The sequence below is a fragment of the Carassius gibelio genome, chromosome A19, assembly GCF_023724105.1.
Source record: "Carassius gibelio isolate Cgi1373 ecotype wild population from Czech Republic chromosome A19, carGib1.2-hapl.c, whole genome shotgun sequence".
Lineage (NCBI taxonomy): Eukaryota > Metazoa > Chordata > Actinopteri > Cypriniformes > Cyprinidae > Carassius > Carassius gibelio.
In genome coordinates this window covers 699,392-721,967 of record NC_068389.1, presented here as the reverse complement: position 1 = coordinate 721,967, position 22,576 = coordinate 699,392, and the positions used below count along the sequence as shown (strand labels likewise).

Genomic DNA, 22,576 nt, shown 5'->3' with positions numbered 1-22,576 from the left:
AGTACTAACCAGACCTTAACCTGCTAAGATTCAGAGATCGGGCATTGACTTCTTCTTTTTTTTCTTTTTTTTTGCAAGATTATTATATAATTCGTGAAAAATATCCAAAAATTTAAAGCACCTGGTATTCCCAGGCAGTCTCCCATCCATGTACTAACCTGGCCCAAACCTGCTTATATTCAGAGATCGGGCATTGACTCTATTTTTTGCCAAATTTATTATATACTAAGTGAAAAAATTCCAAAAGCTTAAAGCACCTGGTATTCCTTGGCGGTCTCTCATCCAAGTACTAACCAGACCTAAACCTACTAAGATTCAGAGATCGGGCATTGACTCTTTTTTTTTCTTTTTTTTTTTTTTTTTGCAAGATTATTATATAATTCGTGAAAAATATCCAAAAATTTAAAGCACCTGATATTCCCAGGCAGTCTCCCATCCATGTACTAACCTGGCGCAAACCTGCTTATATTCAGAGATCGGGCATTGACTCTATTTTTTGGCAAAATTATTATATACTAAGTGAAAAATTTCAAAAAAGCTTACAGTACCTGGTATTCCCAGGCGGTCTCCCATCCAGGCACTAACCAGGCCCAAACCTGCTTAGCTTCCGAGATCAGACAAGATCGGGCATAGCCAGGCTGGTATGGCCATAAGCGAAGACTGCTGCAAAGAGAAGGCTATTTAAAGATCAGCCAATCTACTCGCCAGTACATTATAAAAGTAGGAAAGAAACCCCAAAAGCTTAATGCACCTGCTATTCCTAGGCGGTCTCTCATCCAATTACTAACCTGGCCCAAACCTGCTTATATTCAGAGATCGGACATTGACTCTATTTTTTGCCAAATTTATTATATACTAAGTGAAAAAATTCCAAAAGCTTAAAGCACCTGGTATTCCTTGGCGGTCTCTCATCCAAGTACTAACCAGATCTAAACCTGCTAAGATTCAGAGATCGGGCATTGACTCTTTTTTATTTTGTTGCAAGATTATTATATAATTCGTGAAAAATATCCAAACATTTAAAGCACCTGGTATTCCCAGGCAGTCTCCCATCCATGTACTAACCTGGCGCAAACCTGCTTATATTCAGAGATCGGGCATTGGCTCTATTTTTTGGCAAAATTATTATATACTAAGTGAAAAATTTCAAAAAAGCTTAGAGTACCTGGTATTCCCAGGCGGTCTCCCATCCAGGCACTAACCAGGCCCAAACCTGCTTAGCTTATGAGATCAGACAAGATCGGGCATAGCCAGGCTGGTATGGCCATAAGCGAAGACTGCTGCAAAGAGAAGGCTATTTAAAGATCAGCCAATCTACTCGCCAGTACATTATAAAAGTAGGAAAGAAACCCCAAAAGCTTAAAGCACCTGCTATTCCTAGGCGGTCTCTCATCCAATTACTAACCTGGCCCAAACCTGCTTATATTCAGAGATCGGGCATTGACTCTATTTTTTGCCAAATTTATTATATACTAAGTGAAAAAATTCCAAAAGCTTAAAGCACCTGGTATTCCTTGGCGGTCTCTCATCCAAGTACTAACCAGACCTAAACCTGCTAAGATTCAGAGATCGGGCATTGACTCTATTTTTTGCCAAATTTATTATATACTAAGTGAAAAAATTCCAAAAGCTTAAAGCACCTGGTATTCCTTGGCGGTCTATCATTCAAGTACTAACCAGACCATAACCTGCTAAGATTCAGAGATCGGGCATTGACTTCTTCTTTTTTTTTTTTTTTTTGCAAGATTATTATATAATTCATGAAAAATATCCAAACATTTAAAGCACCTGGTATTCCCAGGCAGTCTCCCATCCATGTACTAACCTGGCGCAAACCTGCTTATATTCAGAGATCGGGCATTGACTCTATTTTTTGGCAAAATTATTATATACTAAGTGAAAAAATTCCAAAAGCTTAAAGCACCTGGTATTCCTTGGCGGTCTCTCATCCAAGTACTAACCTGGCCCAAACCTGCTTATATTCAGAGATCGGGCATTGACTCTATTTTTTGCCAAATTTATTATATACTAAGTGAAAAAATTCCAAAAGCTTAAAGCACCTGGTATTCCTTGGCGGTCTCTCATCCAAGTACTAACCAGACCTAAACCTGCTAAGATTCAGAGATCGGGCATTGACTCTTTTTTTTTTTTTTTTTTTTTTTTGCAAGATTATTATATAATTCATGAAAAATATCCAAACATTTAAAGCACCTGGTATTCCCAGGCAGTCTCCCATCCATGTACTAACCTGGCGCAAACCTGCTTATATTCAGAGATCGGGCATTGACTCTATTTTTTGGCAAAATTATTATATACTAAGTGAAAAAATTCCAAAAGCTTAAAGCACCTGGTATTCCTTGGCGGTCTCTCATCCAAGTACTAACCAGACCTAAACCTACTAAGATTCAGAGATCGGGCATTGACTCTTTTTTTTTCTTTTTTTTTTTTTTTTGCAAGATTATTATATAATTCGTGAAAAATATCCAAAAATTTAAAGCACCTGATATTCCCAGGCAGTCTCCCATCCATGTACTAACCTGGCGCAAACCTGCTTATATTCAGAGATCGGGCATTGACTCTATTTTTTTGGCAAAATTATTATATACTAAGTGAAAAATTTCAAAAAAGCTTACAGTACCTGGTATTCCCAGGCGGTCTCCCATCCAGGCACTAACCAGGCCCAAACCTGCTTAGCTTCCGAGATCAGACAAGATCGGGCATAGCCAGGCTGGTATGGCCATAAGCGAAGACTGCTGCAAAGAGAAGGCTATTTAAAGATCAGCCAATCTACTCGCCAGTACATTATAAAAGTAGGAAAGAAACCCCAAAAGCTTAAAGCACCTGGTATTCCTAGGCGGTCTCTCATCCAATTACTAACCTGGCCCAAACCTGCTTATATTCAGAGATCGGGCATTGACTCTATTTTTTGCCAAATTTATTATATACTAAGTGAAAAAATTCCAAAAGCTTAAAGCACCTGGTATTCCTTGGCGGTCTCTCATCCAAGTACTAACCAGATCTAAACCTGCTAAGATTCAGAGATCGGGCATTGACTCTTTTTTATTTTGTTGCAAGATTATTATATAATTCGTGAAAAATATCCAAACATTTAAAGCACCTGGTATTCCCAGGCAGTCTCCCATCCATGTACTAACCTGGCGCAAACCTGCTTATATTCAGAGATCGGGCATTGGCTCTATTTTTTGGCAAAATTATTATATACTAAGTGAAAAATTTCAAAAAAGCTTAGAGTACCTGGTATTCCCAGGCGGTCTCCCATCCAGGCACTAACCAGGCCCAAACCTGCTTAGCTTATGAGATCAGACAAGATCGGGCATAGCCAGGCTGGTATGGCCATAAGCGAAGACTGCTGCAAAGAGAAGGCTATTTAAAGATCAGCCAATCTACTCGCCAGTACATTATAAAAGTAGGAAAGAAACCCCAAAAGCTTAAAGCACCTGCTATTCCTAGGCGGTCTCTCATCCAATTACTAACCTGGCCCAAACCTGCTTATATTCAGAGATCGGGCATTGACTCTATTTTTTGCCAAATTTATTATATACTAAGTGAAAAAATTCCAAAAGCTTAAAGCACCTGGTATTCCTTGGCGGTCTCTCATCCAAGTACTAACCAGACCTAAACCTGCTAAGATTCAGAGATCGGGCATTGACTCTATTTTTTGCCAAATTTATTATATACTAAGTGAAAAAATTCCAAAAGCTTAAAGCACCTGGTATTCCTTGGCGGTCTATCATTCAAGTACTAACCAGACCTTAACCTGCTAAGATTCAGAGATCGGGCATTGACTTCTTCTTTTTTTTTTTTTTTTGCCAGATTATTATATAATTCGTGAAAAATATCCAAACATTTAAAGCACCTGGTATTCCCAGGCAGTCTCCCATCCATGTACTAACCTGGCGCAAACCTGCTTATATTCAGAGATCGGGCATTGACTCTATTTTTTGGCAAAATTATTATATACTAAGTGAAAAATTTCAAAAGCTTAAAGCACCTGGTATTCCTTGGCGGTCTCTCATCCAAGTACTAACTAGACCTAAACCTGCTAAAATTCAGAGATCGGGCATTGACTCTTTTTTTTTTTTTTGCAAGATTTTTATATAATTCGTGAAAAATATCCAAACATTTAAAGCACCTGGTATTCCCAGGCAGTCTCCCATCCATGTACTAACCTGGCGCAAACCTGCTTATATTCAGAGATCGGGCATTGACTCTATTTTTTGGCAAAATTATTATATACTAAGTGAAAAATTTCAAAAAAGCTTAGAGTACCTGGTATTCCCAGGCGGTCTCCCATCCAGGCACTAACCAGGCCCAAACCTGCTTAGCTTACGAGATCAGACAAGATCGGGCATAGCCAGGCTGGTATGGCCATAAGCGAAGACTGCTGCAAAGAGAAGGCTATTTAAAGATCAGCCAATCTACTCGCCAGTACATTATAAAAGTAGGAAAGAAACCCCAAAAGCTTAAAGCACCTGGTATTCCTAGGCGGTCTCTCATCCAAGTACTAACCTGGCCCAAACCTGCTTATATTCAGAGATCGGGCATTGACTCTATTTTTTGGCAAATTTATTATATACTAAGTCAAAAAATTCCAAAAGCTTAAAGCACCTGGTATTCCTTGGCGGTCTATCATTCAAGTACTAACCAGACCTTAACCTGCTAAGATTCAGAGATCGGGCATTGACTTCTTCTTTTTTTTTTTTTTTTTGCAAGATTATTATATAATTCGTGAAAAATATCCAAAAATTTAAAGCACCTGGTATTCCCAGGCAGTCTCCCATCCATGTACTAACCTGGCCCAAACCTGCTTATATTCAGAGATCGGGCATTGACTCTATTTTTTGCCAAATTTATTATATACTAAGTGAAAAAATTCCAAAAGCTTAAAGCACCTGGTATTCCTTGGCGGTCTCTCATCCAAGTACTAACCAGTCCTAAACCTGCTAAGATTCAGAGATCGGGCATTGACTCTTTTTTTTTTTTTTTTTTTTTTTTGAAAGATTATTATATAATTCATGAAAAATATCCAAACATTTAAAGCACCTGGTATTCCCAGGCAGTCTCCCATCCATGTACTAACCTGGCGCAAACCTGCTTATATTCAGAGATCGGGCATTGACTCTATTTTTTGGCAAAATTATTATATACTAAGTGAAAAAATTCCAAAAGCTTAAAGCACCTGGTATTCCTTGGCGGTCTCTCATCCAAGTACTAACCAGACCTAAACCTACTAAGATTCAGAGATCGGGCATTGACTCTTTTTTTTTCTTTTTTTTTTTTTTTTGCAAGATTATTATATAATTCGTGAAAAATATCCAAAAATTTAAAGCACCTGATATTCCCAGGCAGTCTCCCATCCATGTACTAACCTGGCGCAAACCTGCTTATATTCAGAGATCGGGCATTGACTCTATTTTTTTGGTAAAATTATTATATACTAAGTGAAAAATTTCAAAAAAGCTTACAGTACCTGGTATTCCCAGGCGGTCTCCCATCCAGGCACTAACCAGGCCCAAACCTGCTTAGCTTCCGAGATCAGACAAGATCGGGCATAGCCAGGCTGGTATGGCCATAAGCGAAGACTGCTGCAAAGAGAAGGCTATTTAAAGATCAGCCAATCTACTCGCCAGTACATTATAAAAGTAGGAAAGAAACCCCAAAAGCTTAAAGCACCTGGTATTCCTAGGCGGTCTCTCATCCAATTACTAACCTGGCCCAAACCTGCTTATATTCAGAGATTGGGCATTGACTCTATTTTTTGCCAAATTTATTATATACTAAGTGAAAAAATTCCAAAAGCTTAAAGCACCTGGTATTCCTTGGCGGTCTCTCATCCAAGTACTAACCAGATCTAAACCTGCTAAGATTCAGAGATCGGGCATTGACTCTTTTTTATTTTGTTGCAAGATTATTATATAATTCGTGAAAAATATCCAAACATTTAAAGCACCTGGTATTCCCAGGCAGTCTCCCATCCATGTACTAACCTGGCGCAAACCTGCTTATATTCAGAGATCGGGCATTGGCTCTATTTTTTGGCAAAATTATTATATACTAAGTGAAAAATTTCAAAAAAGCTTAGAGTACCTGGTATTCCCAGGCGGTCTCCCATCCAGGCACTAACCAGGCCCAAACCTGCTTAGCTTATGAGATCAGACAAGATCGGGCATAGCCAGGCTGGTATGGCCATAAGCGAAGACTGCTGCAAAGAGAAGGCTATTTAAAGATCAGCCAATCTACTCGCCAGTACATTATAAAAGTAGGAAAGAAACCCCAAAAGCTTAAAGCACCTGCTATTCCTAGGCGGTCTCTCATCCAATTACTAACCTGGCCCAAACCTGCTTATATTCAGAGATCGGGCATTGACTCTATTTTTTGCCAAATTTATTATATACTAAGTGAAAAAATTCCAAAAGCTTAAAGCACCTGGTATTCCTTGGCGGTCTCTCATCCAAGTACTAACCAGACCTAAACCTGCTAAGATTCAGAGATCGGGCATTGACTCTATTTTTTGCCAAATTTATTATATACTAAGTGAAAAAATTCCAAAAGCTTAAAGCACCTGGTATTCCTTGGCGGTCTATCATTCAAGTACTAACCAGACCTTAACCTGCTAAGATTCAGAGATCGGGCATTGACTTCTTCTTTTTTTTTTTTTTTTGCCAGATTATTATATAATTCGTGAAAAATATCCAAACATTTAAAGCACCTGGTATTCCCAGGCAGTCTCCCATCCATGTACTAACCTGGAGCAAACCTGCTTATATTCAGAGATCGGGCATTGACTCTATTTTTTGGCAAAATTATTATATACTAAGTGAAAAATTTCAAAAGCTTAAAGCACCTGGTATTCCTTGGCGGTCTCTCATCCAAGTACTAACTAGACCTAAACCTGCTAAAATTCAGAGATCGGGCATTGACTCTTTTTTTTTTTTTGCAAGATTTTTATATAATTCGTGAAAAATATCCAAACATTTAAAGCACCTGGTATTCCCAGGCAGTCTCCCATCCATGTACTAACCTGGCGCAAACCTGCTTATATTCAGAGATCGGGCATTGACTCTATTTTTTGGCAAAATTATTATATACTAAGTGAAAAATTTCAAAAAAGCTTAGAGTACCTGGTATTCCCAGGCGGTCTCCCATCCAGGCACTAACCAGGCCCAAACCTGCTTAGCTTACGAGATCAGACAAGATCGGGCATAGCCAGGCTGGTATGGCCATAAGCGAAGACTGCTGCAAAGAGAAGGCTATTTAAAGATCAGCCAATCTACTCGCCAGTACATTATAAAAGTAGGAAAGAAACCCCAAAAGCTTAAAGCACCTGGTATTCCTAGGCGGTCTCTCATCCAAGTACTAACCTGGCCCAAACCTGCTTATATTCAGAGATCGGGCATTGACTCTATTTTTTGGCAAATTTATTATATACTAAGTGAAAAAATTCCAAAAGCTTAAAGCACCTGGTATTCCTTGGCGGTCTATCATTCAAGTACTAACCAGACCTTAACCTGCTAAGATTCAGAGATCGGGCATTGACTTCTTCTTTTTTTTTTTTTTTTTGCAAGATTATTATATAATTCGTGAAAAATATCCAAAAATTTAAAGCACCTGGTATTCCCAGGCAGTCTCCCATCCATGTACTAACCTGGCCCAAACCTGCTTATATTCAGAGATCGGGCATTGACTCTATTTTTTGCCAAATTTATTATATACTAAGTGAAAAAATTCCAAAAGCTTAAAGCACCTGGTATTCCTTGGCGGTCTCTCATCCAAGTACTAACCAGTCCTAAACCTGCTAAGATTCAGAGATCGGGCATTGACTCTTTTTTTTTTTTTTTTTTTTTTTTGAAAGATTATTATATAATTCATGAAAAATATCCAAACATTTAAAGCACCTGGTATTCCCAGGCAGTCTCCCATCCATGTACTAACCTGGCGCAAACCTGCTTATATTCAGAGATCGGGCATTGACTCTATTTTTTTGGCAAAATTATTATATACTAAGTGAAAAAATTCCAAAAGCTTAAAGCACCTGGTATTCCTTGGCGGTCTCTCATCCAAGTACTAACCAGACCTAAACCTACTAAGATTCAGAGATCGGGCATTGACTCTTTTTTTTTCTTTTTTTTTTTTTTTTGCAAGATTATTATATAATTCGTGAAAAATATCCAAAAATTTAAAGCACCTGATATTCCCAGGCAGTCTCCCATCCATGTACTAACCTGGCGCAAACCTGCTTATATTCAGAGATCGGGCATTGACTCTATTTTTTTGGCAAAATTATTATATACTAAGTGAAAAATTTCAAAAAAGCTTACAGTACCTGGTATTCCCAGGCGGTCTCCCATCCAGGCACTAACCAGGCCCAAACCTGCTTAGCTTCCGAGATCAGACAAGATCGGGCATAGCCAGGCTGGTATGGCCATAAGCGAAGACTGCTGCAAAGAGAAGGCTATTTAAAGATCAGCCAATCTACTCGCCAGTACATTATAAAAGTAGGAAAGAAACCCCAAAAGCTTAAAGCACCTGGTATTCCTAGGCGGTCTCTCATCCAATTACTAACCTGGCCCAAACCTGCTTATATTCAGAGATTGGGCATTGACTCTATTTTTTGCCAAATTTATTATATACTAAGTGAAAAAATTCCAAAAGCTTAAAGCACCTGGTATTCCTTGGCGGTCTCTCATCCAAGTACTAACCAGATCTAAACCTGCTAAGATTCAGAGATCGGGCATTGACTCTTTTTTATTTTGTTGCAAGATTATTATATAATTCGTGAAAAATATCCAAACATTTAAAGCACCTGGTATTCCCAGGCAGTCTCCCATCCATGTACTAACCTGGCGCAAACCTGCTTATATTCAGAGATCGGGCATTGGCTCTATTTTTTGGCAAAATTATTATATACTAAGTGAAAAATTTCAAAAAAGCTTAGAGTACCTGGTATTCCCAGGCGGTCTCCCATCCAGGCACTAACCAGGCCCAAACCTGCTTAGCTTATGAGATCAGACAAGATCGGGCATAGCCAGGCTGGTATGGCCATAAGCGAAGACTGCTGCAAAGAGAAGGCTATTTAAAGATCAGCCAATCTACTCGCCAGTACATTATAAAAGTAGGAAAGAAACCCCAAAAGCTTAAAGCACCTGCTATTCCTAGGCGGTCTCTCATCCAATTACTAACCTGGCCCAAACCTGCTTATATTCAGAGATCGGGCATTGACTCTATTTTTTGCCAAATTTATTATATACTAAGTGAAAAAATTCCAAAAGCTTAAAGCACCTGGTATTCCTTGGCGGTCTCTCATCCAAGTACTAACCAGACCTAAACCTGCTAAGATTCAGAGATCGGGCATTGACTCTATTTTTTGCCAAATTTATTATATACTAAGTGAAAAAATTCCAAAAGCTTAAAGCACCTGGTATTCCTTGGCGGTCTATCATTCAAGTACTAACCAGACCTTAACCTGCTAAGATTCAGAGATCGGGCATTGACTTCTTCTTTTTTTTTTTTTTTTGCCAGATTATTATATAATTCGTGAAAAATATCCAAACATTTAAAGCACCTGGTATTCCCAGGCAGTCTCCCATCCATGTACTAACCTGGCGCAAACCTGCTTATATTCAGAGATCGGGCATTGACTATTTTTTGGCAAAATTATTATATACTAAGTGAAAAAATTCCAAAAGCTTAAAGCACCTGGTATTCCTTGGCGGTCTATCATTCAAGTACTAACCAGACCTTAACCTGCTAAGATTCAGAGATCGGGCATTGACTTCTTCTTTTTTTTTTTTTTTTGCAAGATTATTATATAATTCGTGAAAAATATCCAAAAATTTAAAGCACCTGATATTCCCAGGCAGTCTCCCATCCATGTACTAACCTGGCGCAAACCTGCTTATATTCAGAGATCGGGCATTGACTCTATTTTTTTGGCAAAATTATTATATACTAAGTGAAAAATTTCAAAAAAGCTTACAGTACCTGGTATTCCCAGGCGGTCTCCCATCCAGGCACTAACCAGGCCCAAACCTGCTTAGCTTCCGAGATCAGACAAGATCGGGCATAGCCAGGCTGGTATGGCCATAAGCGAAGACTGCTGCAAAGAGAAGGCTATTTAAAGATCAGCCAATCTACTCGCCAGTACATTATAAAAGTAGGAAAGAAACCCCAAAAGCTTAAAGCACCTGGTATTCCTAGGCGGTCTCTCATCCAATTACTAACCTGGCCCAAACCTGCTTATATTCAGAGATCGGGCATTGACTCTATTTTTTGCCAAATTTATTATATACTAAGTGAAAAAATTCCAAAAGCTTAAAGCACCTGGTATTCCTTGGCGGTCTCTCATCCAAGTACTAACCAGATCTAAACCTGCTAAGATTCAGAGATCGGGCATTGACTCTTTTTTATTTTGTTGCAAGATTATTATATAATTCGTGAAAAATATCCAAACATTTAAAGCACCTGGTATTCCTTGGCGGTCTCTCATCCAAGTACTAACTAGACCTAAACCTGCTAAAATTCAGAGATCGGGCATTGACTCTTTTTTTTTTTTTTTGCAAGATTTTTATATAATTCGTGAAAAATATCCAAACATTTAAAGCACCTGGTATTCCCAGGCAGTCTCCCATCCATGTACTAACCTGGCGCAAACCTGCTTATATTCAGAGATCGGGCATTGACTCTATTTTTTGGCAAAATTATTATATACTAAGTGAAAAATTTCAAAAAAGCTTAGAGTACCTGGTATTCCCAGGCGGTCTCCCATCCAGGCACTAACCAGGCCCAAACCTGCTTAGCTTACGAGATCAGACAAGATCGGGCATAGCCAGGCTGGTATGGCCATAAGCGAAGACTGCTGCAAAGAGAAGGCTATTTAAAGATCAGCCAATCTACTCGCCAGTACATTATAAAAGTAGGAAAGAAACCCCAAAAGCTTAAAGCACCTGGTATTCCTAGGCGGTCTCTCATCCAAGTACTAACCTGGCGCAAACCTGCTTATATTCAGAGATCGGGCATTGACTCTATTTTTTTGGCAAAATTATTATATACTAAGTGAAAAATTTCAAAAAAGCTTACAGTACCTGGTATTCCCAGGCGGTCTCCCATCCAGGCACTAACCAGGCCCAAACCTGCTTAGCTTCCGAGATCAGACAAGATCGGGCATAGCCAGGCTGGTATGGCCATAAGCGAAGACTGCTGCAAAGAGAAGGCTATTTAAAGATCAGCCAATCTACTCGCCAGTACATTATAAAAGTAGGAAAGAAACCCCAAAAGCTTAAAGCACCTGGTATTCCTAGGCGGTCTCTCATCCAATTACTAACCTGGCCCAAACCTGCTTATATTCAGAGATCGGGCATTGACTCTATTTTTTGCCAAATTTATTATATACTAAGTGAAAAAATTCCAAAAGCTTAAAGCACCTGGTATTCCTTGGCGGTCTCTCATCCAAGTACTAACCAGATCTAAACCTGCTAAGATTCAGAGATCGGGCATTGACTCTTTTTTATTTTGTTGCAAGATTATTATATAATTCGTGAAAAATATCCAAACATTTAAAGCACCTGGTATTCCCAGGCAGTCTCCCATCCATGTACTAACCTGGCGCAAACCTGCTTATATTCAGAGATCGGGCATTGGCTCTATTTTTTGGCAAAATTATTATATACTAAGTGAAAAATTTCAAAAAAGCTTAGAGTACCTGGTATTCCCAGGCGGTCTCCCATCCAGGCACTAACCAGGCCCAAACCTGCTTAGCTTATGAGATCAGACAAGATCGGGCATAGCCAGGCTGGTATGGCCATAAGCGAAGACTGCTGCAAAGAGAAGGCTATTTAAAGATCAGCCAATCTACTCGCCAGTACATTATAAAAGTAGGAAAGAAACCCCAAAAGCTTAAAGCACCTGCTATTCCTAGGCGGTCTCTCATCCAATTACTAACCTGGCCCAAACCTGCTTATATTCAGAGATCGGGCATTGACTCTATTTTTTGCCAAATTTATTATATACTAAGTGAAAAAATTCCAAAAGCTTAAAGCACCTGGTATTCCTTGGCGGTCTCTCATCCAAGTACTAACCAGACCTAAACCTGCTAAGATTCAGAGATCGGGCATTGACTCTATTTTTTGCCAAATTTATTATATACTAAGTGAAAAAATTCCAAAAGCTTAAAGCACCTGGTATTCCTTGGCGGTCTATCATTCAAGTACTAACCAGACCTTAACCTGCTAAGATTCAGAGATCGGGCATTGACTTCTTCTTTTTTTTTTTTTTTGCCAGATTATTATATAATTCGTGAAAAATATCCAAACATTTAAAGCACCTGGTATTCCCAGGCAGTCTCCCATCCATGTACTAACCTGGCGCAAACCTGCTTATATTCAGAGATCGGGCATTGACTCTATTTTTTGGCAAAATTATTATATACTAAGTGAAAAATTTCAAAAGCTTAAAGCACCTGGTATTCCTTGGCGGTCTCTCATCCAAGTACTAACTAGACCTAAACCTGCTAAAATTCAGAGATCGGGCATTGACTCTTTTTTTTTTTTGCAAGATTTTTATATAATTCGTGAAAAATATCCAAACATTTAAAGCACCTGGTATTCCCAGGCAGTCTCCCATCCATGTACTAACCTGGCGCAAACCTGCTTATATTCAGAGATCGGGCATTGACTCTATTTTTTGGCAAAATTATTATATACTAAGTGAAAAATTTCAAAAAAGCTTAGAGTACCTGGTATTCCCAGGCGGTCTCCCATCCAGGCACTAACCAGGCCCAAACCTGCTTAGCTTACGAGATCAGACAAGATCGGGCATAGCCAGGCTGGTATGGCCATAAGCGAAGACTGCTGCAAAGAGAAGGCTATTTAAAGATCAGCCAATCTACTCGCCAGTACATTATAAAAGTAGGAAAGAAACCCCAAAAGCTTAAAGCACCTGGTATTCCTAGGCGGTCTCTCATCCAAGTACTAACCTGGCCCAAACCTGCTTATATTCAGAGATCGGGCATTGACTCTATTTTTTGGCAAATTTATTATATACTAAGTGAAAAAATTCCAAAAGCTTAAAGCACCTGGTATTCCTTGGCGGTCTATCATTCAAGTACTAACCAGACCTTAACCTGCTAAGATTCAGAGATCGGGCATTGACTTCTTCTTTTTTTTTTTTTTTTGCAAGATTATTATATAATTCGTGAAAAATATCCAAAAATTTAAAGCACCTGGTATTCCCAGGCAGTCTCCCATCCATGTACTAACCTGGCCCAAACCTGCTTATATTCAGAGATCGGGCATTGACTCTATTTTTTGCCAAATTTATTATATACTAAGTGAAAAAATTCCAAAAGCTTAAAGCACCTGGTATTCCTTGGCGGTCTCTCATCCAAGTACTAACCAGTCCTAAACCTGCTAAGATTCAGAGATCGGGCATTGACTCTTTTTTTTTTTTTTTTTTTTTTTTTGCAAGATTATTATATAATTCATGAAAAATATCCAAACATTTAAAGCACCTGGTATTCCCAGGCAGTCTCCCATCCATGTACTAACCTGGCGCAAACCTGCTTATATTCAGAGATCGGGCATTGACTCTATTTTTTGGCAAAATTATTATATACTAAGTGAAAAAATTCCAAAAGCTTAAAGCACCTGGTATTCCTTGGCGGTCTCTCATCCAAGTACTAACCAGACCTAAACCTACTAAGATTCAGAGATCGGGCATTGACTCTTTTTTTTTCTTTTTTTTTTTTTTTTGCAAGATTATTATATAATTCGTGAAAAATATCCAAAAATTTAAAGCACCTGATATTCCTAGGCAGTCTCCCATCCATGTACTAACCTGGCGCAAACCTGCTTATATTCAGAGATCGGGCATTGACTCTATTTTTTTGGCAAAATTATTATATACTAAGTGAAAAATTTCAAAAAAGCTTACAGTACCTGGTATTCCCAGGCGGTCTCCCATCCAGGCACTAACCAGGCCCAAACCTGCTTAGCTTCCGAGATCAGACAAGATCGGGCATAGCCAGGCTGGTATGGCCATAAGCGAAGACTGCTGCAAAGAGAAGGCTATTTAAAGATCAGCCAATCTACTCGCCAGTACATTATAAAAGTAGGAAAGAAACCCCAAAAGCTTAAAGCACCTGGTATTCCTAGGCGGTCTCTCATCCAATTACTAACCTGGCCCAAACCTGCTTATATTCAGAGATCGGGCATTGACTCTATTTTTTGCCAAATTTATTATATACTAAGTGAAAAAATTCCAAAAGCTTAAAGCACCTGGTATTCCTTGGCGGTCTCTCATCCAAGTACTAACCAGATCTAAACCTGCTAAGATTCAGAGATCGGGCATTGACTCTTTTTTATTTTGTTGCAAGATTATTATATAATTCGTGAAAAATATCCAAACATTTAAAGCACCTGGTATTCCTTGGCGGTCTCTCATCCAAGTACTAACTAGACCTAAACCTGCTAAAATTCAGAGATCGGGCATTGACTCTTTTTTTTTTTTGCAAGATTTTTATATAATTCGTGAAAAATATCCAAACATTTAAAGCACCTGGTATTCCCAGGCAGTCTCCCATCCATGTACTAACCTGGCGCAAACCTGCTTATATTCAGAGATCGGGCATTGACTCTATTTTTTGGCAAAATTATTATATACTAAGTGAAAAATTTCAAAAAAGCTTAGAGTACCTGGTATTCCCAGGCGGTCTCCCATCCAGGCACTAACCAGGCCCAAACCTGCTTAGCTTACGAGATCAGACAAGATCGGGCATAGCCAGGCTGGTATGGCCATAAGCGAAGACTGCTGCAAAGAGAAGGCTATTTAAAGATCAGCCAATCTACTCGCCAGTACATTATAAAAGTAGGAAAGAAACCCCAAAAGCTTAAAGCACCTGGTATTCCTAGGCGGTCTCTCATCCAAGTACTAACCTGGCCCAAACCTGCTTATATTCAGAGATCGGGCATTGACTCTATTTTTTGGCAAATTTATTATATACTAAGTGAAAAAATTCCAAAAGCTTAAAGCACCTGGTATTCCTTGGCGGTCTATCATTCAAGTACTAACCAGACCTTAACCTGCTAAGATTCAGAGATCGGGCATTGACTTCTTCTTTTTTTTTTTTTTTTTGCAAGATTATTATATAATTCATGAAAAATATCCAAACATTTAAAGCACCTGGTATTCCCAGGCAGTCTCCCATCCATGTACTAACCTGGCGCAAACCTGCTTATATTCAGAGATCGGGCATTGACTCTATTTTTTGGCAAAATTATTATATACTAAGTGAAAAAATTCCAAAAGCTTAAAGCACCTGGTATTCCTTGGCGGTCTCTCATCCAAGTACTAACCAGACCTAAACCTACTAAGATTCAGAGATCGGGCATTGACTCTTTTTTTTTCTTTTTTTTTTTTTTTTGCAAGATTATTATATAATTCGTGAAAAATATCCAAAAATTTAAAGCACCTGATATTCCCAGGCAGTCTCCCATCCATGTACTAACCTGGCGCAAACCTGCTTATATTCAGAGATCGGGCATTGACTCTATTTTTTGGCAAAATTATTATATACTAAGTGAAAAATTTCAAAAAAGCTTACAGTACCTGGTATTCCCAGGCGGTCTCCCATCCAGGCACTAACCAGGCCCAAACCTGCTTAGCTTCCGAGATCAGACAAGATCGGGCATAGCCAGGCTGGTATGGCCATAAGCGAAGACTGCTGCAAAGAGAAGGCTATTTAAAGATCAGCCAATCTACTCGCCAGTACATTATAAAAGTAGGAAAGAAACCCCAAAAGCTTAAAGCACCTGCTATTCCTAGGCGGTCTCTCATCCAATTACTAACCTGGCCCAAACCTGCTTATATTCAGAGATCGGACATTGACTCTATTTTTTGCCAAATTTATTATATACTAAGTGAAAAAATTCCAAAAGCTTAAAGCACCTGGTATTCCTTGGCGGTCTCTCATCCAAGTACTAACCAGATCTAAACCTGCTAAGATTCAGAGATCGGGCATTGACTCTTTTTTATTTTGTTGCAAGATTATTATATAATTCGTGAAAAATATCCAAACATTTAAAGCACCTGGTATTCCCAGGCAGTCTCCCATCCATGTACTAACCTGGCGCAAACCTGCTTATATTCAGAGATCGGGCATTGGCTCTATTTTTTGGCAAAATTATTATATACTAAGTGAAAAATTTCAAAAAAGCTTAGAGTACCTGGTATTCCCAGGCGGTCTCCCATCCAGGCACTAACCAGGCCCAAACCTGCTTAGCTTATGAGATCAGACAAGATCGGGCATAGCCAGGCTGGTATGGCCATAAGCGAAGACTGCTGCAAAGAGAAGGCTATTTAAAGATCAGCCAATCTACTCGCCAGTACATTATAAAAGTAGGAAAGAAACCCCAAAAGCTTAAAGCACCTGCTATTCCTAGGCGGTCTCTCATCCAATTACTAACCTGGCCCAAACCTGCTTATATTCAGAGATCGGGCATTGACTCTATTTTTTGCCAAATTTATTATATACTAAGTGAAAAAATTCCAAAAGCTTAAAGCACCTGGTATTCCTTGGCGGTCTCTCATCCAAGTACTAACCAGACCTAAACCTGCTAAGATTCAGAGATCGGGCATTGACTCTATTTTTTGCCAAATTTATTATATACTAAGTGAAAAAATTCCAAAAGCTTAAAGCACCTGGTATTCCTTGGCGGTCTATCATTCAAGTACTAACCAGACCTTAACCTGCTAAGATTCAGAGATCGGGCATTGACTTCTTCTTTTTTTTTTTTTTTTGCCAGATTATTATATAATTCGTGAAAAATATCCAAACATTTAAAGCACCTGGTATTCCCAGGCAGTCTCCCATCCATGTACTAACCTGGCGCAAACCTGCTTATATTCAGAGATCGGGCATTGACTCTATTTTTTGGCAAAATTATTATATACTAAGTGAAAAATTTCAAAAGCTTAAAGCACCTGGTATTCCTTGGCGGTCTCTCATCCAAGTACTAACTAGACCTAAACCTGCTAAAATTCAGAGATCGGGCATTGACTCTTTTTTTTTTTTTGCAAGATTTTTATATAATTCGTGAAAAATATCCAAATATTTAAAGCACCTGGTATTCCCAGGCAGTCTCCCATCCATGTACTAACCTGGCGCAAACCTGCTTATATTCAGAGATCGGGCATTGACTCTATTTTTTGGCAAAATTATTATATACTAAGTGAAAAATTTCAAAAAAGCTTAGAGTACCTGGTATTCCCAGGCGGTCTCCCATCCAGGCACTAACCAGGCCCAAACCTGCTTAGCTTACGAGATCAGACAAGATCGGGCATAGCCAGGCTGGTATGGCCATAAGCGAAGACTGCTGCAAAGAGAAGGCTATTTAAAGATCAGCCAATCTACTCGCCAGTACATTATAAAAGTAGGAAAGAAACCCCAAAAGCTTAAAGCACCTGGTATTCCTAGGCGGTCTCTCATCCAAGTACTAACCTGGCCCAAACCTGCTTATATTCAGAGATCGGGCATTGACTCTATTTTTTGGCAAATTTATTATATACTAAGTGAAAAAATTCCAAAAGCTTAAAGCACCTGGTATTCCTTGGCGGTCTATCATTCAAGTACTAACCAGACCTTAACCTGCTAAGATTCAGAGATCGGGCATTGACTTCTTCTTTTTTTTTTTTTTTTTTGCAAGATTATTATATAATTCGTGAAAAATATCCAAAAATTTAAAGCACCTGGTATTCCCAGGCAGTCTCCCATCCATGTACTAACCTGGCCCAAACCTGCTTATATTCAGAGATCGGGCATTGACTCTATTTTTTGCCAAATTTATTATATACTAAGTGAAAAAATTCCAAAAGCTTAAAGCACCTGGTATTCCTTGGCGGTCTCTCATCCAAGTACTAACCAGTCCTAAACCTGCTAAGATTCAGAGATCGGGCATTGACTCTTTTTTTTTTTTTTTTTTTTTTTTGCAAGATTATTATATAATTCATGAAAAATATCCAAACATTTAAAGCACCTGGTATTCCCAGGCAGTCTCCCATCCATGTACTAACCTGGCGCAAACCTGCTTATATTCAGAGATCGGGCATTGACTCTATTTTTTGGCAAAATTATTATATACTAAGTGAAAAAATTCCAAAAGCTTAAAGCACCTGGTATTCCTTGGCGGTCTCTCATCCAAGTACTAACCAGACCTAAACCTACTAAGATTCAGAGATCGGGCATTGACTGTTTTTTTTTCTTTTTTTTTTTTTTTTTGCTAGATTATTATATAATTCGTGAAAAATATCCAAAAATTTAAAGCACCTGATATTCCCAGGCAGTCTCCCATCCATGTACTAACCTGGCGCAAACCTGCTTATATTCAGAGATCGGGCATTGACTCTATTTTTTTGGCAAAATTATTATATACTAAGTGAAAAATTTCAAAAAAGCTTACAGTACCTGGTATTCCCAGGCGGTCTCCCATCCAGGCACTAACCAGGCCCAAACCTGCTTAGCTTCCGAGATCAGACAAGATCGGGCATAGCCAGGCTGGTATGGCCATAAGCGAAGACTGCTGCAAAGAGAAGGCTATTTAAAGATCAGCCAATCTACTCGCCAGTACATTATAAAAGTAGGAAAGAAACCCCAAAAGCTTAAAGCACCTGGTATTCCTAGGCGGTCTCTCATCCAAGTACTAACCTGGCCCAAACCTGCTTATATTCAGAGATCGGGCATTGACTCTATTTTTTGGCAAATTTATTATATACTAAGTGAAAAAATTCCAAAAGCTTAAAGCACCTGGTATTCCTTGGCGGTCTCTCATCCAAGTACTAACCAGATCTAAACCTGCTAAGATTCAGAGATCGGGCATTGACTCTTTTTTATTTTGTTGCAAGATTATTATATAATTCGTGAAAAATATCCAAACATTTAAAGCACCTGGTATTCCCAGGCAGTCTCCCATCCATGTACTAACCTGGCGCAAACCTGCTTATATTCAGAGATCGGGCATTGGCTCTATTTTTTGGCAAAATTATTATATACTAAGTGAAAAATTTCAAAAAAGCTTAGAGTACCTGGTATTCCCAGGCGGTCTCCCATCCAGGCACTAACCAGGCCCAAACCTGCTTAGCTTATGAGATCAGACAAGATCGGGCATAGCCAGGCTGGTATGGCCATAAGCGAAGACTGCTGCAAAGAGAAGGCTATTTAAAGATCAGCCAATCTACTCGCCAGTACATTATAAAAGTAGGAAAGAAACCCCAAAAGCTTAAAGCACCTGGTATTCCTAGGCGGTCTCTCATCCAAGTACTAACCTGGCCCAAACCTGCTTATATTCAGAGATCGGGCATTGACTCTATTTTTTGGCAAATTTATTATATACTAAGTGAAAAAATTCCAAAAGCTTAAAGCACCTGGTATTCCTTGGCGGTCTATCATTCAAGTACTAACCAGACCTTAACCTGCTAAGATTCAGAGATCGGGCATTGACTTCTTCTTTTTTTTTTTTTTTTTGCAAGATTATTATATAATTCGTGAAAAATATCCAAAAATTTAAAGCACCTGGTATTCCCAGGCAGTCTCCCATCCATGTACTAACCTGGCCCAAACCTGCTTATATTCAGAGATCGGGCATTGACTCTATTTTTTGCCAAATTTATTATATACTAAGTGAAAAAATTCCAAAAGCTTAAAGCACCTGGTATTCCTTGGCGGTCTCTCATCCAAGTACTAACCAGACCTAAACCTGCTAAGATTCAGAGATCGGGCATTGACTCTTTTTTTTTCTTTTTTTTTTTTTTTTGCAAGATTATTATATAATTCGTGAAAAATATCCAAAAATTTAAAGCACCTGATATTCCCAGGCAGTCTCCCATCCATGTACTAACCTGGCGCAAACCTGCTTATATTCAGAGATCGGGCATTGACTCTATTTTTTGGCAAAATTATTATATACTAAGTGAAAAATTTCAAAAAAGCTTACAGTACCTGGTATTCCCAGGCGGTCTCCCATCCAGGCACTAACCAGGCCCAAACCTGCTTAGCTTCCGAGATCAGACAAGATCGGGCATAGCCAGGCTGGTATGGCCATAAGCGAAGACTGCTGCAAAGAGAAGGCTATTTAAAGATCAGCCAATCTACTCGCCAGTACATTATAAAAGTAGGAAAGAAACCCCAAAAGCTTAAAGCACCTGCTATTCCTAGGCGGTCTCTCATCCAATTACTAACCTGGCCCAAACCTGCTTATATTCAGAGATCGGACATTGACTCTATTTTTTGCCAAATTTATTATATACTAAGTGAAAAAATTCCAAAAGCTTAAAGCACCTGGTATTCCTTGGCGGTCTCTCATCCAAGTACTAACCAGACCTAAACCTGCTAAGATTCAGAGATCGGGCATTGACTCTTTTTTTTTTTTTTTTTTTTTTTTTGCAAGATTATTATATAATTCGTGAAAAATATCCAAACATTTAAAGCACCTGGTATTCCCAGGCAGTCTCCCATCCATGTACTAACCTGGCGCAAACCTGCTTATATTCAGAGATCGGGCATTGACTCTATTTTTTGGCAAAATTATTATATACTAAGTGAAAAATTTCAAAAGCTTAAAGCACCTGGTATTCCTTGGCGGTCTCTCATCCAAGTACTAACTAGACCTAAACCTGCTAAAATTCAGAGATCGGGCATTGACTCTTTTTTTTTTTTGCAAGATTTTTATATAATTCGTGAAAAATATCCAAACATTTAAAGCACCTGGTATTCCCAGGCAGTCTCCCATCCATGTACTAACCTGGCGCAAACCTGCTTATATTCAGAGATCGGGCATTGACTCTATTTTTTGGCAAAATTATTATATACTAAGTGAAAAATTTCAAAAAAGCTTAGAGTACCTGGTATTCCCAGGCGGTCTCCCATCCAGGCACTAACCAGGCCCAAACCTGCTTAGCTTACGAGATCAGACAAGATCGGGCATAGCCAGGCTGGTATGGCCATAAGCGAAGACTGCTGCAAAGAGAAGGCTATTTAAAGATCAGCCAATCTACTCGCCAGTACATTATAAAAGTAGGAAAGAAACCCCAAAAGCTTAAAGCACCTGGTATTCCTAGGCGGTCTCTCATCCAAGTACTAACCTGGCCCAAACCTGCTTATATTCAGAGATCGGGCATTGACTCTATTTTTTGGCAAATTTATTATATACTAAGTGAAAAAATTCCAAAAGCTTAAAGCACCTGGTATTCCTTGGCGGTCTATCATTCAAGTACTAACCAGACCTTAACCTGCTAAGATTCAGAGATCGGGCATTGACTTCTTCTTTTTTTTTTTTTTTTGCAAGATTATTATATAATTCGTGAAAAATATCCAAAAAATTAAAGCACCTGGTATTCCCAGGCAGTCTCCCATCCATGTACTAACCTGGCCCAAACCTGCTTATATTCAGAGATCGGGCATTGACTCTATTTTTTGCCAAATTTATTATATACTAAGTGAAAAAATTCCAAAAGCTTAAAGCACCTGGTATTCCTTGGCGGTCTCTCATCCAAGTACTAACCAGACCTAAACCTACTAAGATTCAGAGATCGGGCATTGACTCTTTTTTTTCTTTTTTTTTTTTTTTTGCAAGATTATTATATAATTCGTGAAAAATATCCAAAAATTTAAAGCACCTGATATTCCCAGGCAGTCTCCCATCCATGTACTAACCTGGCGCAAACCTGCTTATATTCAGAGATCGGGCATTGACTCTATTTTTTGGCAAAATTATTATATACTAAGTGAAAAATTTCAAAAAAGCTTACAGTACCTGGTATTCCCAGGCGGTCTCCCATCCAGGCACTAACCAGGCCCAAACCTGCTTAGCTTCCGAGATCAGACAAGATCGGGCATAGCCAGGCTGGTATGGCCATAAGCGAAGACTGCTGCAAAGAGAAGGCTATTTAAAGATCAGCCAATCTACTCGCCAGTACATTATAAAAGTAGGAAAGAAACCCCAAAAGCTTAAAGCACCTGCTATTCCTAGGCGGTCTCTCATCCAATTACTAACCTGGCCCAAACCTGCTTATATTCAGAGATCGGACATTGACTCTATTTTTTGCCAAATTTATTATATACTAAGTGAAAAAATTCCAAAAGCTTAAAGCACCTGGTATTCCTTGGCGGTCTCTCATCCAAGTACTAACCAGATCTAAACCTGCTAAGATTCAGAGATCGGGCATTGACTCTTTTTTATTTTGTTGCAAGATTATTATATAATTCGTGAAAAATATCCAAACATTTAAAGCACCTGGTATTCCCAGGCAGTCTCCCATCCATGTACTAACCTGGCGCAAACCTGCTTATATTCAGAGATCGGGCATTGGCTCTATTTTTTGGCAAAATTATTATATACTAAGTGAAAAATTTCAAAAAAGCTTAGAGTACCTGGTATTCCCAGGCGGTCTCCCATCCAGGCACTAACCAGGCCCAAACCTGCTTAGCTTATGAGATCAGACAAGATCGGGCATAGCCAGGCTGGTATGGCCATAAGCGAAGACTGCTGCAAAGAGAAGGCTATTTAAAGAT

At 39.0% G+C, this 22,576-nt stretch overlaps 11 non-coding genes and 15 pseudogenes across 11 annotated transcripts; all 26 read right to left on the bottom strand.

Annotated features, from left to right (window-relative positions):
* Nucleotides 1-536: 536 nt before the first annotated feature.
* On the bottom strand, nt 537-655 carry LOC127936849 (5S ribosomal RNA). Its single transcript, XR_008148323.1, has one exon. It is a non-coding gene; the product is annotated as a 5S ribosomal RNA (ribosomal RNA).
* Nucleotides 656-1,153: 498 nt separating this feature from the next.
* LOC127937360 (uncharacterized) lies at nt 1,154-1,272 on the bottom strand (annotated as a pseudogene).
* Nucleotides 1,273-2,626: 1,354 nt separating this feature from the next.
* On the bottom strand, nt 2,627-2,745 carry LOC127936838 (5S ribosomal RNA). Its single transcript, XR_008148322.1, has one exon. It is a non-coding gene; the product is annotated as a 5S ribosomal RNA (ribosomal RNA).
* Nucleotides 2,746-3,243: 498 nt separating this feature from the next.
* Nucleotides 3,244-3,362, bottom strand: LOC127937359 (uncharacterized; annotated as a pseudogene).
* A 916-nt stretch (nt 3,363-4,278) lies between these two features.
* On the bottom strand, nt 4,279-4,397 carry LOC127936440 (uncharacterized; annotated as a pseudogene).
* A 1,082-nt stretch (nt 4,398-5,479) lies between these two features.
* LOC127936826 (5S ribosomal RNA) lies at nt 5,480-5,598 on the bottom strand. Its single transcript, XR_008148320.1, has one exon. It is a non-coding gene; the product is annotated as a 5S ribosomal RNA (ribosomal RNA).
* Nucleotides 5,599-6,096: 498 nt separating this feature from the next.
* Nucleotides 6,097-6,215, bottom strand: LOC127937358 (uncharacterized; annotated as a pseudogene).
* A 915-nt stretch (nt 6,216-7,130) lies between these two features.
* On the bottom strand, nt 7,131-7,249 carry LOC127936439 (uncharacterized; annotated as a pseudogene).
* A 1,083-nt stretch (nt 7,250-8,332) lies between these two features.
* On the bottom strand, nt 8,333-8,451 carry LOC127936815 (5S ribosomal RNA). The gene has a single exon (XR_008148319.1). It is a non-coding gene; the product is annotated as a 5S ribosomal RNA (ribosomal RNA).
* Nucleotides 8,452-8,949: 498 nt separating this feature from the next.
* LOC127937356 (uncharacterized) lies at nt 8,950-9,068 on the bottom strand (annotated as a pseudogene).
* Nucleotides 9,069-9,990: 922 nt separating this feature from the next.
* Nucleotides 9,991-10,109, bottom strand: LOC127936804 (5S ribosomal RNA). The gene has a single exon (XR_008148318.1). It is a non-coding gene; the product is annotated as a 5S ribosomal RNA (ribosomal RNA).
* A 640-nt stretch (nt 10,110-10,749) lies between these two features.
* LOC127936438 (uncharacterized) lies at nt 10,750-10,868 on the bottom strand (annotated as a pseudogene).
* Nucleotides 10,869-11,090: 222 nt separating this feature from the next.
* On the bottom strand, nt 11,091-11,209 carry LOC127936793 (5S ribosomal RNA). The gene has a single exon (XR_008148317.1). It is a non-coding gene; the product is annotated as a 5S ribosomal RNA (ribosomal RNA).
* A 498-nt stretch (nt 11,210-11,707) lies between these two features.
* LOC127937355 (uncharacterized) lies at nt 11,708-11,826 on the bottom strand (annotated as a pseudogene).
* A 913-nt stretch (nt 11,827-12,739) lies between these two features.
* On the bottom strand, nt 12,740-12,858 carry LOC127936437 (uncharacterized; annotated as a pseudogene).
* Nucleotides 12,859-13,940: 1,082 nt separating this feature from the next.
* On the bottom strand, nt 13,941-14,059 carry LOC127936782 (5S ribosomal RNA). The gene has a single exon (XR_008148316.1). It is a non-coding gene; the product is annotated as a 5S ribosomal RNA (ribosomal RNA).
* Nucleotides 14,060-14,696: 637 nt separating this feature from the next.
* On the bottom strand, nt 14,697-14,815 carry LOC127936436 (uncharacterized; annotated as a pseudogene).
* A 794-nt stretch (nt 14,816-15,609) lies between these two features.
* Nucleotides 15,610-15,728, bottom strand: LOC127936771 (5S ribosomal RNA). Its single transcript, XR_008148315.1, has one exon. It is a non-coding gene; the product is annotated as a 5S ribosomal RNA (ribosomal RNA).
* A 498-nt stretch (nt 15,729-16,226) lies between these two features.
* On the bottom strand, nt 16,227-16,345 carry LOC127937354 (uncharacterized; annotated as a pseudogene).
* Nucleotides 16,346-17,260: 915 nt separating this feature from the next.
* On the bottom strand, nt 17,261-17,379 carry LOC127936435 (uncharacterized; annotated as a pseudogene).
* Nucleotides 17,380-18,463: 1,084 nt separating this feature from the next.
* LOC127936760 (5S ribosomal RNA) lies at nt 18,464-18,582 on the bottom strand. The gene has a single exon (XR_008148314.1). It is a non-coding gene; the product is annotated as a 5S ribosomal RNA (ribosomal RNA).
* Nucleotides 18,583-19,080: 498 nt separating this feature from the next.
* On the bottom strand, nt 19,081-19,199 carry LOC127937353 (uncharacterized; annotated as a pseudogene).
* A 794-nt stretch (nt 19,200-19,993) lies between these two features.
* On the bottom strand, nt 19,994-20,112 carry LOC127936749 (5S ribosomal RNA). The gene has a single exon (XR_008148313.1). It is a non-coding gene; the product is annotated as a 5S ribosomal RNA (ribosomal RNA).
* A 783-nt stretch (nt 20,113-20,895) lies between these two features.
* LOC127936434 (uncharacterized) lies at nt 20,896-21,014 on the bottom strand (annotated as a pseudogene).
* A 792-nt stretch (nt 21,015-21,806) lies between these two features.
* On the bottom strand, nt 21,807-21,925 carry LOC127936738 (5S ribosomal RNA). The gene has a single exon (XR_008148312.1). It is a non-coding gene; the product is annotated as a 5S ribosomal RNA (ribosomal RNA).
* Nucleotides 21,926-22,423: 498 nt separating this feature from the next.
* LOC127937352 (uncharacterized) lies at nt 22,424-22,542 on the bottom strand (annotated as a pseudogene).
* Nucleotides 22,543-22,576: the final 34 nt, after the last annotated feature.